This window comes from Sorex fumeus, unplaced genomic scaffold, assembly GCF_029834395.1.
Source record: "Sorex fumeus unplaced genomic scaffold, SorFum_2.1 ptg000018l, whole genome shotgun sequence".
NCBI lineage: Eukaryota > Metazoa > Chordata > Mammalia > Eulipotyphla > Soricidae > Sorex > Sorex fumeus.
The window spans coordinates 13,837,511-13,850,047 of record NW_026606075.1 but is presented as its reverse complement, the minus strand read 5'-3'; the positions used below and the strand labels follow the sequence as shown (position 1 = coordinate 13,850,047).

The window sequence follows — 12,537 nt, the reverse complement described above, 5'->3', positions numbered from 1 at the left end:
TTTAGAAATGTGATGATAATCCTTAAAATTGAATTTAAAGGATAGATATATATCCATCGACACATTATGCAAAATTTTATAATTTCTTATATATTTCAAACCTGAATAATTCATTTCTGTTAAAAATTTGTAAACATCACTGATCTAGAACATTTTTAGGTCAGATAAAAGTTTTGCTTTTAAAAAATACAATATTAAAATATGTTTTACCTCACAGAAATGTCTTCCCAATTTTTTTCTTTTTTAGATATAGGCTGAACTGCAATTCAGGTTCATATGCAGTAGCTGTACTTTCTCAATGAAATATATAATATATATTTACATAAACCACTATCACTATCACTATCACCCCGTTGTTCATCAATCTGCCCAAATGGGCGCTAGTAATGTCTTCATTTGTCCCTGTCACGTGCCAGTGCAGCCCAATGGCATATTGGGGGCTCTTTCAGGGTCAGGGGAGTGAGCACAATCATTGTTAGTATTTTTGGCATATCGAGTATGCCACGGGTAGCTTGCCAGGCTCTCCCGTGCAGGCAGGATACTCTCAGTAGCTTGCCAGGTTCTCGGAGAGGGATGGAGGCTTTTGGGGCAGCCTCTAATCACCTTTACAGGTGTTCCCAGTCAGGCATATATGTGGGCAGGATATTCTCAGTAGCCTACCGGGTTCTCTGAGAGTGAGAACTAGAGAATAAGAGGTCACGTGGCTGCATTTGCTTCCTTTGCAAGCTTCCTGGCACTTGGTTTTATAGTCTCTGGATCTGGCTGTTGATGGGGTTACAGGACAGTTGGTGGGTGTAACTGTCTAACTACTGGAAGATGGAGGATCTGGGTGGAAGAGGCCCAGTCCCAAATGGAGCAGGCTTGGAGATCTCAGTCTCGGGTCTTGCACACCTGGGTTCCTCTGCCAATTCCTTCATGCCTGAGGCTCATCGAGCATGTGGAGAGTGGTCTCAGCATGGCTGTGGCTGGGTCCTGGAGGTCTTCAGCTGCTGGGGCTCTGCTTGGGGCAAAGAGCGAAACTCAACCCACCCTCCTCCAAGGGGCCCTGGTGAGGACAGCCAGGTGCGGGGGCAGGAGGCTGCGTTGTTCTCTTCCAGGAGCTTGGTTTAAATTTACATAAGTATTAATATAAAAATCAAATACTCCACATAAGATTGAATGAGGAAGAAAACGTTTTGTAGTGTAATTGCCTTCAAGAATTTTTCTTTAAGGTCCGGAAAGATAGTTCTACATACTTTTCATATAAGAATCCTGGTTTAAATCCTCAGCACTACATGGGAGCAACCCCAAATTACAGATTCAGGTGTATCCCCTGAACATCAGGCATGGTACCCACCAATTTTTAAATTTTAACTTTAATATTTGCATTGTCCTTAGTTTAGAGAAAATATTACTGTTTCACTAAGTATACCTATATCTTAAACCTAATTGTAGACAGATAAGATACTTAATGAGGTAGTATATGGATTGTTTAGAAGCTATTGCTAGAAAAGTAGGAGGATAAAACATATTCTTCACAAAAATATGTTAAAAGAGCTACTTATGAGTGGACTATAAATTATTTGGTATTTTCTTTGAAGTCATATAGTAAAAATGTCATTAAACTCATTAAACTTATCAATTAAACCATCCTTATCTTACCATTAACAAGCGTCCTTTTAAAAAAATTCTTGACATTGGTAGTAAAAAAATTTTTGATTTATATAATGTACAGATCCCTCAACTAAGATGTGAATACCAAGTTTTGTAAATAATCATTCACCAAACTATTAATTTCAAAATTTTTTAAAAATTAAAGCTTTGGGGGCTGGAGCGATAGCAAAATGGGTAGGGCATTTGCCTTGCATGCTGCTGACCCAGGTTTAATTCCAGCATCCCATATGGTCCCCTGAGCACTGCCAAGAGTAATTACTGAATGCATGAGCCAGGAGTAACCCCTGTGCATTGCTGGGTGTGACCCAAAAAGAAAAAAAAATTAAAGCTTCTGATGGGTGTTATGGCTAAAACTGTTTATTTGTTTTAGATCCCTAAGATAACTGAATTTACACAAAGCCACACACAGCAAATCGCAAGTCATCATACAGGCCAAATGGACTGACCAACCCTCAAACCTAACTTCACATCTTCCACCTTCTCAAATTGTTCCTCCCAGCACAGTTATCTCAGCAAGTGGCAACTTCAACATTATTATTTTTCAAGACAAAACTCTTAGAGCACCAGGCTTCTCTGTTATGGCAGATCTGCCAGCTGCATTCAGGCACCTCTTAATGATGTTTTGAGCAACAATGACTGGCATTTCAGTGATGGTCCCAATAGGCCACATCATCTAGCCAAGATGTGTGGTATGCTACACAACACTGTGTAAGTCCATTCAAATTCCCATATAAAAACAACTTGCCTAATATCTTTCTCAGAATGTAGCTCTACACTGACATAACTGAATGTATAGGTAAACAGGTCAGCTCTCCCTCCAGAGTATCTGAAGCTCCCTGACCACTTGTCTTTACCTAACGAGCTATCGGTTTGCTTCCTCACCAGCACCTCCTTATCAGTCTCCCATCTCTGTAGGAAATAAGGGCTATTGTCAATGTGGCGCTCAATTGTCAGGTTCTCTTCTGCAGTAGATGTCAGACTACACCATTCCTTTACTCCTAACCCCTTAGTAATTTCTAATTTCAACCAAAGTAAAAGCTACAGTCTTTAAATAACTTACAAGACCCTCTGTTTCTCCTCCATTATCTCCCATTATTCTACCTCATTTATTCTGCTCCACCTGCCTGTGCAGCCTCAAACACTAAGAGAGCTTTTGCAGACCACTTTCACTTCCTGTTCTCATGCCAATCTGGAGCTACGCAGATAAAATTTTAAAAACAGGCCAGCTCTTCCTCTTTGTCCCCCAAGCTGTGCTGGTCTTCTCCCAAACCTGGCTGTGATGGTCTTCTCCCAAACCCAGGTCAGTTTATCCGCCAGTATTCGAACCCGGGACTTAGATTTCTCCCTGCAAGTCTCCCAGGCATCCTCTCAGACGTTGAGAGAAAAGCAGCCCTCAGCCTCTGCCTCTTCCTCTTCGTCCCCCAAGCTGTGCTGGTCTTCTCCCAAACCCGGCTGTGCTGGTCTTCTCCCAAACCCAGATCAGTTTATCTGCCAGTATTTGAACCCGGTACTTGGATTTCTCCCTGCAAGCCCTCCAGGTGTCCTCTCAGACACTGGGAGAAAAGCAGCCCTCAGCCTCTGCCTCTTCCTCCTCATCCCCCAAACTGTGCTGGTCTTCTTCCCCACACAGTCTTTACTCCCCCCACACACACCAGGTACCTGTAGGAGCGTGGCCTTTTCAGAAATGGGCGTGGCTTCGGTAAAGTGGGCGTGGACTAATTTTCAGCGGGGCAATGCTCACGCGGCTGCAGGTAGTTTAGCCATACCAAGGAACCTAGTCCCCATACCTACATACCAACATGAAGAAACAACGCAAATCCCCACCACATTGGGAGGATGACAATAAGAATCCAGAAGCCTCTGTAGGTTCTGCTCACCTAAGGGACCTCTCTGACAAAGAATTCAGATATGAAGTCATGAAGATGTTCAATCAACTCAATGAAAGAGACAGATATCCAGTAACATGACAGAAACCATTGACAAATTATGGGAAGAAATGAGAGCAGAAATGTCAAGAATAAAAGATTTCGTAGATGAAATTAAAAAAAAAAACTCAGTCTGTGATTTCAACAGTAGAATGACCGCAGCTGAAGAGAGAATCAGTGTGCTGGACGATTAGCTGCACCAAGCCAACAGGCAACAACAAACAGTGGGAAGGCACCTCAAAATAGCTCTAGAGAGAATTTGAGTCCTAGGAGATGATTCCAAGAGGAACAACATTAGAATCATTGGAGTACCAGAAGCTAAGGGAAGCAATCCCAATGAAAAAACCACGGTTAAATATATCATTACTGAAAAATTCCCAGAGCTCGACAATGCAGCCATTCAGGTTCTAGGAGCCCGAAGGGTGCCAGCTAAAAAAAGACCATCATAAACAGTCCAAGGAACTAGAGCAATAGCACAGCTGGTAGGGCGTTTGCCTTGCACGTAGCTGACCCAGGTTCGATTCCCAGCATCCCATATGGTCCCCTGAGCTACTGCCATGTGTAATTACTGAGTGCAGAGCCAGGAGTAACCCCTGTGTATCGCTAGGTGTGACCCAAAAAGCCAAAAAAAAACCACTCCAAGACATATTATAGTTAGAATGATTGATGCTGCCAATAGAGATACAATACTGCAAGCAGCAAGGTGAAAGAAGGAAATCACATACAAAGAAGTACCCCTTAGATCCACAGCAGACCTATCAGAGGAAACACTCCAAGTCTGAAGGCAATGGTGGGATATAATGAAAAAACTCACTGAAATGAATGCTTCACCAAGAATACTCTATCCAGCTAAACTCTCACTCAAAATCAAAGGAACGGTACACTATTTTCTAGATAAACAGCAGCTCAGGAACTTCATAGACTCAAAATCAAACCTAAAAGAAGGACTAAAGGGGCTACTATAAGACAAGACAAACCCTACAAGCACAACAGACCCTTACAGAAAGATGACACAAAACCCCATAACAATAATCTCTCACAACGTCAACCGTCTAAATGCACCAATTAAGAGACACAGAGTGGCAAAATGGATTCAGAGACAGAACCCAACATTCTGCTGCCTACAAGAAACTCATCTCAACAGTCAGAGAAAACACAGACTCAAAGTTAAAGGATGGGAAAAAATCCTGCAAGCAAACAGCTCCTTCAAAAAAACTGGGGTGGCGATACTAGTATCCAACATTAACTTTAGGTTGAAAAAGATTAGAATAGACAGTGAAGGCTAATTTCTCTTCATCGAGTGATATGTATAACAGGAAGAAATCACACTCTTAAATGTATATGCACCTAATGAGGGAACAGCTAAATATTTAAAACAACTGCTAAGAGATCTTAAAGGAGGACATTGCTAGCAACACAATAGTAGCTGGAGACTTCAACATCACCTTATCACCGCTGGATAGATCAACAAGAACAAAAATCAGCAAGGAAACATTGGCTTTGAAAGAAGAAATAGAAGAGAAAGTGTTTATAGACATATACAGGGCTTTACACCCCAAAAAGAAAGAATACACATTCTTCTTCACTGCGCATGGAACATTTTCCAAAATAGACCATGTGCTAGGCCACAAAACATACCTTAATAAAATCAGGAAGATAGAAATAGTATCAACAAACTTTTCAGACCATGATGCACTGAGAATATAAATGAATCACACACAGACACAGCGAACCAAATCAAACACCTGGAAATAAAACAACTCAATGCTGAACAACAAGTGGATCCGGAAGGAAGTCAAGGACAAAATCAAAAGATACTTGGAAACAAATGATAATGAAGACACAAGCTACCAGAACTTATGGGATGCAGCTAAAGCTGTACTAAGTGGAAAATTTATAGCTCTGCAAGCATATCTCAGGACAGAAGGAAGGATGCGCATAAACAACTTGACTTCACAGCTCAAGATCTTAGAAAAGGATCAACAGAAGGAGCCCAAATCAGGCGTAAGGAAAGAGATCATAAAACTTAGAGCAGAAATCAACGACATGGAAACCAAAGAAACAATATGAAAGATCAATGAAACCAAAGTGCTGGTTCTTCAAGAAAATAAATAAGATAGATAAACCACTAGCAACACTCACAAAGAAAGAGAGAGAACCCTAATAAATCAAATTAGAAATAAGAATAGGGATATCACAACAGAAACCAAAGGAATTCAAAAGATCATCAGAGACTACTTTGAAAGTCTGTATGTCATGAAACAAGAGACCTAGAAGAAATGGATAAATTCCTGGATTCCTATCATCTCCCAAAGCTGAATCAAAAAGATATAGAATACCTGAATAGACCTATTAACATCAAGGAAATTGAAACTGTAATCAAAAGTCTTCACAAAAACAAAAGCCCAGGTTGAGATGGATTCACTAGTGAATTTTTCCAAACATTTAAAGAGTACCTATTGCCAGTTCTTCTCAAGTTTTTTCCAGGAAATTGAAAGAACAGAAACTCTCCCAAACAGTTTGTATGAAGCCCATACTTCTCTATTACCAAAAGGAAACAAATATACCACAAAAAAAAGAAAACTACAGGCCAATATCCCTGATGAACACGGATGCGAAGATTCTCAACAAAATGCTAGTAAATAGAATTCAACAACTCATCAAAAAGATCATACACCATAACCAAGTGGGATTCATCCTGGGGATGCAAGGATGGTTTAACACTTAGAAATCAATCAACATAATCCATCATATCAACAAAAGAAAAGATAAAAATCATATGATCATATCAGTAGATGCAGAAAAAGCATTTGACAAGATCCAGCACCCGTTTATGATGAAAACCCTCACCAAAATTGGCATAGAGGGGTCTTTCCTCAATATAATTAAAGCCATCCACCACAAGCTTACAGCAAGCATCATCCTCAATGGGGAAAAACTGAGAGCTTCCCCCCTAAGACCAGGGACAAGATAATGATGCCCACTCTCTCCACTACTGTTCAATATAGTACTGGATGTACTTGCAACAGTGATTAGGCAAGAAAAAGATATTAAGGGCATCCAGGTAGGAAAGGAAGATATCAAGCTCTCACTATTTGCAGATGATATGATACTATACTTAGAGAACCCTAAAACCTCTACCAAGAAACTCCTAGAAACAATAGACCTGTATAGTAAAGTTGCAGGCTATAAAATCAATACCCAAAAGTCTATGGCTTTTCTATATGCAAATAGTGAAGAGAAGAAAGTGGCATGAAGAAAACAATCCCGTTCACAATTGTGCCCCAGAAAATCAAGTACCAAGAATCAGCTTAACTAAGGAAGTAAAGGGCCTGTACAAAGAAAACTACCAAACGCTACTTCAGGAAATAAAAGAGGACATGAAGAAATGGAAAAATATCCCCTGTTCATGGATCGGGAGAATTAACTTTGCCAAAATGGCAATACTTCCCAAAGTACTGTACAAATTCAATGTGATCTCTAGTACGATACTCATGACATTCTTCAAAGAAATGAAGCAAACAGTCCTGAAATTTATATGAAACAATAAGCCCCCACGAATAGCTAAAGCAGTTCTTAGGAAAAAGAAAATGGGAGGAATCAACCTCCCTAACTTCATACTCTACTACAAAGCAGTAATAATTAAAACAGCATGGAACTGGAACAAAGGCAGAGCTGTAGACCAATGGAAAAGGGTTGAATATGCTGACATATCCCCCCAAGCATATGATCATCTAATCATCAATAAAGGGGCAAGAAAAGTGAAGTGGAGCAAGGTAAATCTCTTTAACAAATTGTGCTGGCAAAACTGGACGGCTACATGCAAAAAAGTAGGCTCAGATCTCTGCCTAACACCAGGTACAAAAGTAAGATCAAAATGGATTAAAGACCTCAACATCAGATTGAATCCATAAGGTTCATTGAAGACAAAGTTGGCAAAACCCTCCATGATATTGAAGCTAATGGTATCTTCAAAGATGCCATGCCACTGGCCAAGCAAGTGAAAACAGAGATAGACAAATGGGACTATCTTAAACTAAGAATCCTCTGCACCTAAAAAGAAACAGTGACCAAAATACAGAAACAGTCTACAGAATGGGAAAGGATATTAGCCCAATACACATCTGACAAGGGATTGATATCAAGGATATACAAGGTACTGGTTGAACTCCACAAGAAGAAAACATCCAAGCCCATCAAAAAATGGGGTAACGAAATGAACAGAAACTTTCTCAAAGAAGAAATCTGAATGGCTAAAAGGCACACAAGAAAATGCTCTACATCATTAATCATCAGGGAGATGCAGATCAAAACAACAATGAGATATCATCTCACACCACAGAGACTGGCCCACATCCAAAAGAACAAAAGCAACTGGTGCTGGCGTGGATGTGGCGAGAAAGGGACCCTCCTTCACCGCTGGTGGGAATACCGACTGGCTCAGCCCTTGTGGAAAACCAGATGGACAATTCTCAAAAAATTAGAAATTGAGCTCCCATTTGACCCAGCAATACCACTCCTGGGAATATATCCCAGAGAGGCAAAAAAGTATAGTTGAAGTGACATCTGCACTTGTTGGTTCATTGCAGCAATCTTTACAATAGCCAGAATCTGGAAAAAACCTGAGTGCCCGAGAACAGATGACTGGTTAAAGAAACTTTGGTACATCTACACAATGCAGTACTATGTAGCTGCTAGAAAAGATGAAGTCATGAAATTTACATACAAGTGGTACTACATGGAAAGTATCATCTTAAGCCAAATGAGTCAGAAAAAACGGGATAGACATAGAAAGATTGCATTCATCTGGGGAACATAAAGTAACAAAATAAAAGACAAACACCCAAGAGTGACTGAGATTAGTACCAGGAGATTTGCTCCATGGCTTGGACGCCAGCCACACATGCTAGGGGAAAAGGCAGCTCAGATAGAGAAGGGAGCACCAAATAAAGGGTGTTGGGAGGATCCTCCCAGGATGGGAGAAGCATGCTGAAAGTAGACTCTAAACCAAACGTGATTGCCACTCAATGCCTCTTTTGCAAACCACAATACCCAAAAGGAGAGAGAGAACAAAAGGGAATGCCCTGCCACAGAGACAGGGTGAGATGAGGTGGATTGAGGGTGGGAGGTACACTGGGACCCATGGTGGTGGAAAATGGGCACTGGTGGAGGGATGGGTATTTGATCATTGTATAATTGAAACCTCAGCACAAAAATTTGTAAGTCTACAACTGTACCTCATGGTGTTTCACTAATAAAAATTGAAAAATAAAACAAACAAACAAACAAAAATAACAGGCCAATACTTTTAGTCATTTAAAGCTTCACTGGATCACAAGTCCTGAGTACAGTGGGGAGGGCACTTGCCTTGCAGCAACCCACCGGGTTTGCTCTCCAGCATCCCTTACAGTCCCCTGAGAACTGCCAGGAGTAACTCCTGAGAGCAGAGTCAGGAGTAGTCCCTGAGAATTACAGGGTTTGGCCCCAAAGCAAACAAACAAAAAACTTCACTCATTCATACAACTAAAATACATTTATACAATTAAAATTCTCTTGGATTCTACAATGTGCCAAACACAATATTTAATACTCAAGTTTCAGTTGTAAACATGTGAGAAATATAGTGTTAGCCACATATGTCATATCTAAGAGCTATATTCCTTTTAAAAAATCAAAGTGAGAAAGATAAAGTATATTTTAGTAGTATGTTTATTTATAAAATACACCAAAAATTTAACATTTCAACATTTAATCAATATTTGTAATTATTAAGATATTTTACTTTTCACAATGATCTTTAAAATCTATTTTTTAATGCTTAGATTACAACCTAATTCCATTAGTCACATTTAAAATATCCAATAGACACTTGCCCACCATAAGCAACATAATAGCTGGCTTTCTCTCTTTATGATATTAAATTAATCTGCAGTATCAGGTGATATTTTATCAGTCATTAACTATCAATGCTTAATAAGTGTTTAAATATGATTTTAAAGAGATTATATAGTATTATTTCTTCTGCATTTATCAGCTGGAATTTTTATATGAATTCTTTGGGTGTCTGGAGGTATTATTTTTACATGAAAGAATAAATGCTCACCTCTTTTATATACTAGTTTTCCCAATGATAAATTGATTTCCCAGCATCCTTGAAGGTGACCAATTTTTTTTGGTATTATCATCAACATGGATTTTAATATATCTGATTAATGCTCTTACCTTCTTCTAAATCTGACTAGTGAGAGCTCTTTCCAGCTGAATGCTGTGGCCTCTTGATATGACCTTGATAGTCTTCAGTTGTTTCCCACTTTATTGGCATGAGACATATTCCTGTAATATATATATACATATATATGAAATATATACTTCCTAACCCAGACATGGAATCAGTCATTTTACAAGCCCCACTGGATACTGGCCTTTACACAGTCCATAGGAGATAATGTGCTAGTATTTAAGGAATGGGGTAGTGGGGTAGCATGTTAGGACATAACTTGTGGAGAGAAATCTGCCATTAAAACTAAGAAAGTTTACCCAAGTGCCTGGAGAAAAAAAAAAGAAAATATGTGATAACAATGAAATGATGCGGAGACAATATTGTAGAACAACTTTCATTGAAATGTCAATGTAGTGAACTCCAAGTTTTAGTACAACCTTTTCTTGTTTCTGTTTATACTTACTCTTAATGTGGTCTGATAATACTGTTTTAAACACTATCTCCTGTCTGGTAGTGAAGAAATACCTATGTAACCAACTTGAAATCTGCAAACTCTTATTTGAATTGCTAGCTTCCAACTCAAAATTTCCACTTGGGTACCTTGTAGGTATCTTTAGCTTAACAGATCTAAAATTAAATTCTTGGTTGTCACATATCCACTCCCAAACCACCCCATCCTCAGTATTCCCCAGACCAAGAAAGTGACACAAATTATTTGTTTAATTGCTCAAATGAAAAGAATCCATTTTCACTCTATTCTTCCTAATCTTTACAAAATCTAGATAAAAGTTACAAAATAAGGGAAAAAAAGAAAATAGGAGGAAAGATAGTCATTTGGCTGGGGATCTCAAGGACTTGAAGGACAGACTGGCTGATTGTATTAGGTGTTTTATTAATTCATTAATTAATTTTTACCTCCTGAGTCTAGACTCTGGAGAGAATAAACCATGAAGTACCAATAAATGAAAAAAGTCCCGAGGAATATCCAGGTTCCTTAGCTAAAGGACCAGACAGAAAATGACAGCCTTGTTTTTGTTTTTGTTTGGGGGTCACATCCGGCTTGTGTTCGGGGATCACTCCTGAGCATCACCAGTGTTCCCTGAGCACAATCTGTATGTGACCCCCAAACAAAAACAAACAAACAAGCAAACAAACTGAAATAGTGTCCCTTCCCTCTCTAAGGAAAGAAAGGAGCCAAAAAATATTCTGGGAAGATCTTTGAACAGTTTCTGCATGTTACCTAGAGAAAAACAGAGCAAAAGATTTGACAATGGGATCCCTTTCTGCAACACCGCCCAGAATCCAGATGTGTCTCTTGGGGCACACAAGTGGCCCGGGCACACCAGAACACTACTGAGATTCTGAAAATTAAACCGACGTATGAATAACAGCCTACAAAATTGGGCCAGTACTGCATTCTTAACAAAAACACCTTTCCCTCTTGCTAAAAGACTGAAATAAAGACCAAAATAAGAACCAGAGTCACATGAGTTTGTACTCACAATATTCAGAATACAATATAAAACTGCTCAATGCAAAAACAATGAAAATCTCAGCCTGAATAAAAGGCAAACAAATGTCATTAACACGGAGTTTTCACAGATGGGAATTATCTAACAAGGGATTTTTTTTTCTTCTCATTAAACTATATTTTTAATGGCTCTCAAAATTCTGTGACAGAGTTGTGGTCAAGTTGTTTCCATTAAAAAGTAGGACTTGGTTCTTCCACCACTGATTAACATTGGGGTGGCAAGTACTGGGGATACTATTCATAGGATATGAACCAGGCAAGGACACAGATGAAAGGAAAAAGAAAGAAATTGCTTTGTCCCTGGCTACAAGAGAGGTACCACCGACCAGATTCCCCTCTCTCAAGCACAGAGATGAGACAAGGATTTTAAAGTATCAGAAAATGTTCCACAAGCAATAATAAATTATCCTAAAACAAAAATAATTAAATAACTCAAGGAAATAGTAAACACCACGTAGAACCAAATGTAAATTATAAAACTAAAAAATATGATAAATGAAATTGAAAACATTACTTAAACGATTCTATAGGAAAGAGAGATGGCATTTTTTTTTAAATCAGGAATTTGGGGGTGGGGGCAGAGATGTCACTCAAGTGGCAGATAATATCATGAGTGAGATTCTGGGTTCAATCCTCAGCACTAAATGTTATTCCCGGGGCCAGAGTGATAGCACAGTGTGTAGGGCATTTGCCTTGCACAAGGCTGATCCAGGTTCATTCCTTGGCATCCAACATGGTGCCCCAAAATTGACAGGAGTAATTCCTGAGCAGAACCAGGAGTAACCCTTGAGCATCACCGGGTGTGACCCAAAAAGAAAATACATCAATTAAAAGTTAGATAAAATAAATGTTATTCCATAAGCTCCCATGAGTACTGCCTATATCACCCTCCATACCCACACCCCCATACCTACAACCCACGCGTGGTTCTCACCCCAGTAGCAACAGCTAACAACAACAACAAAAAGTAAATAAAAGAACTATGAGATGGACTTAAGTCATCAATGTCCCTAAAGAACAGAAAGGTGAGTTCAGTGAAGAACCTCTAATTAACGAAACCACAGATAAGAATTTCCCAGAGGAATACAGGCACTGAAATTCAAGAGGCCTAAAGGGTCCCAGAAAAAATAGACTCTAATAGGAAAAATTCCAAGACACATTATAATCAGAATGACAAAAGTCAAAAAGCAGAATACTAAAATATTGAA

General features: G+C 39.2%; 1 non-coding gene across 1 annotated transcript; it reads right to left on the bottom strand.

Annotated features, from left to right (window-relative positions):
• Positions 1-11,561: 11,561 nt before the first annotated feature.
• Positions 11,562-11,684, bottom strand: LOC130021878 (small nucleolar RNA SNORA48). Its single transcript, XR_008792224.1, has one exon. It is a non-coding gene; the product is annotated as a small nucleolar RNA SNORA48 (small nucleolar RNA).
• Between the last annotated feature and the right edge of the window lie 853 nt (positions 11,685-12,537).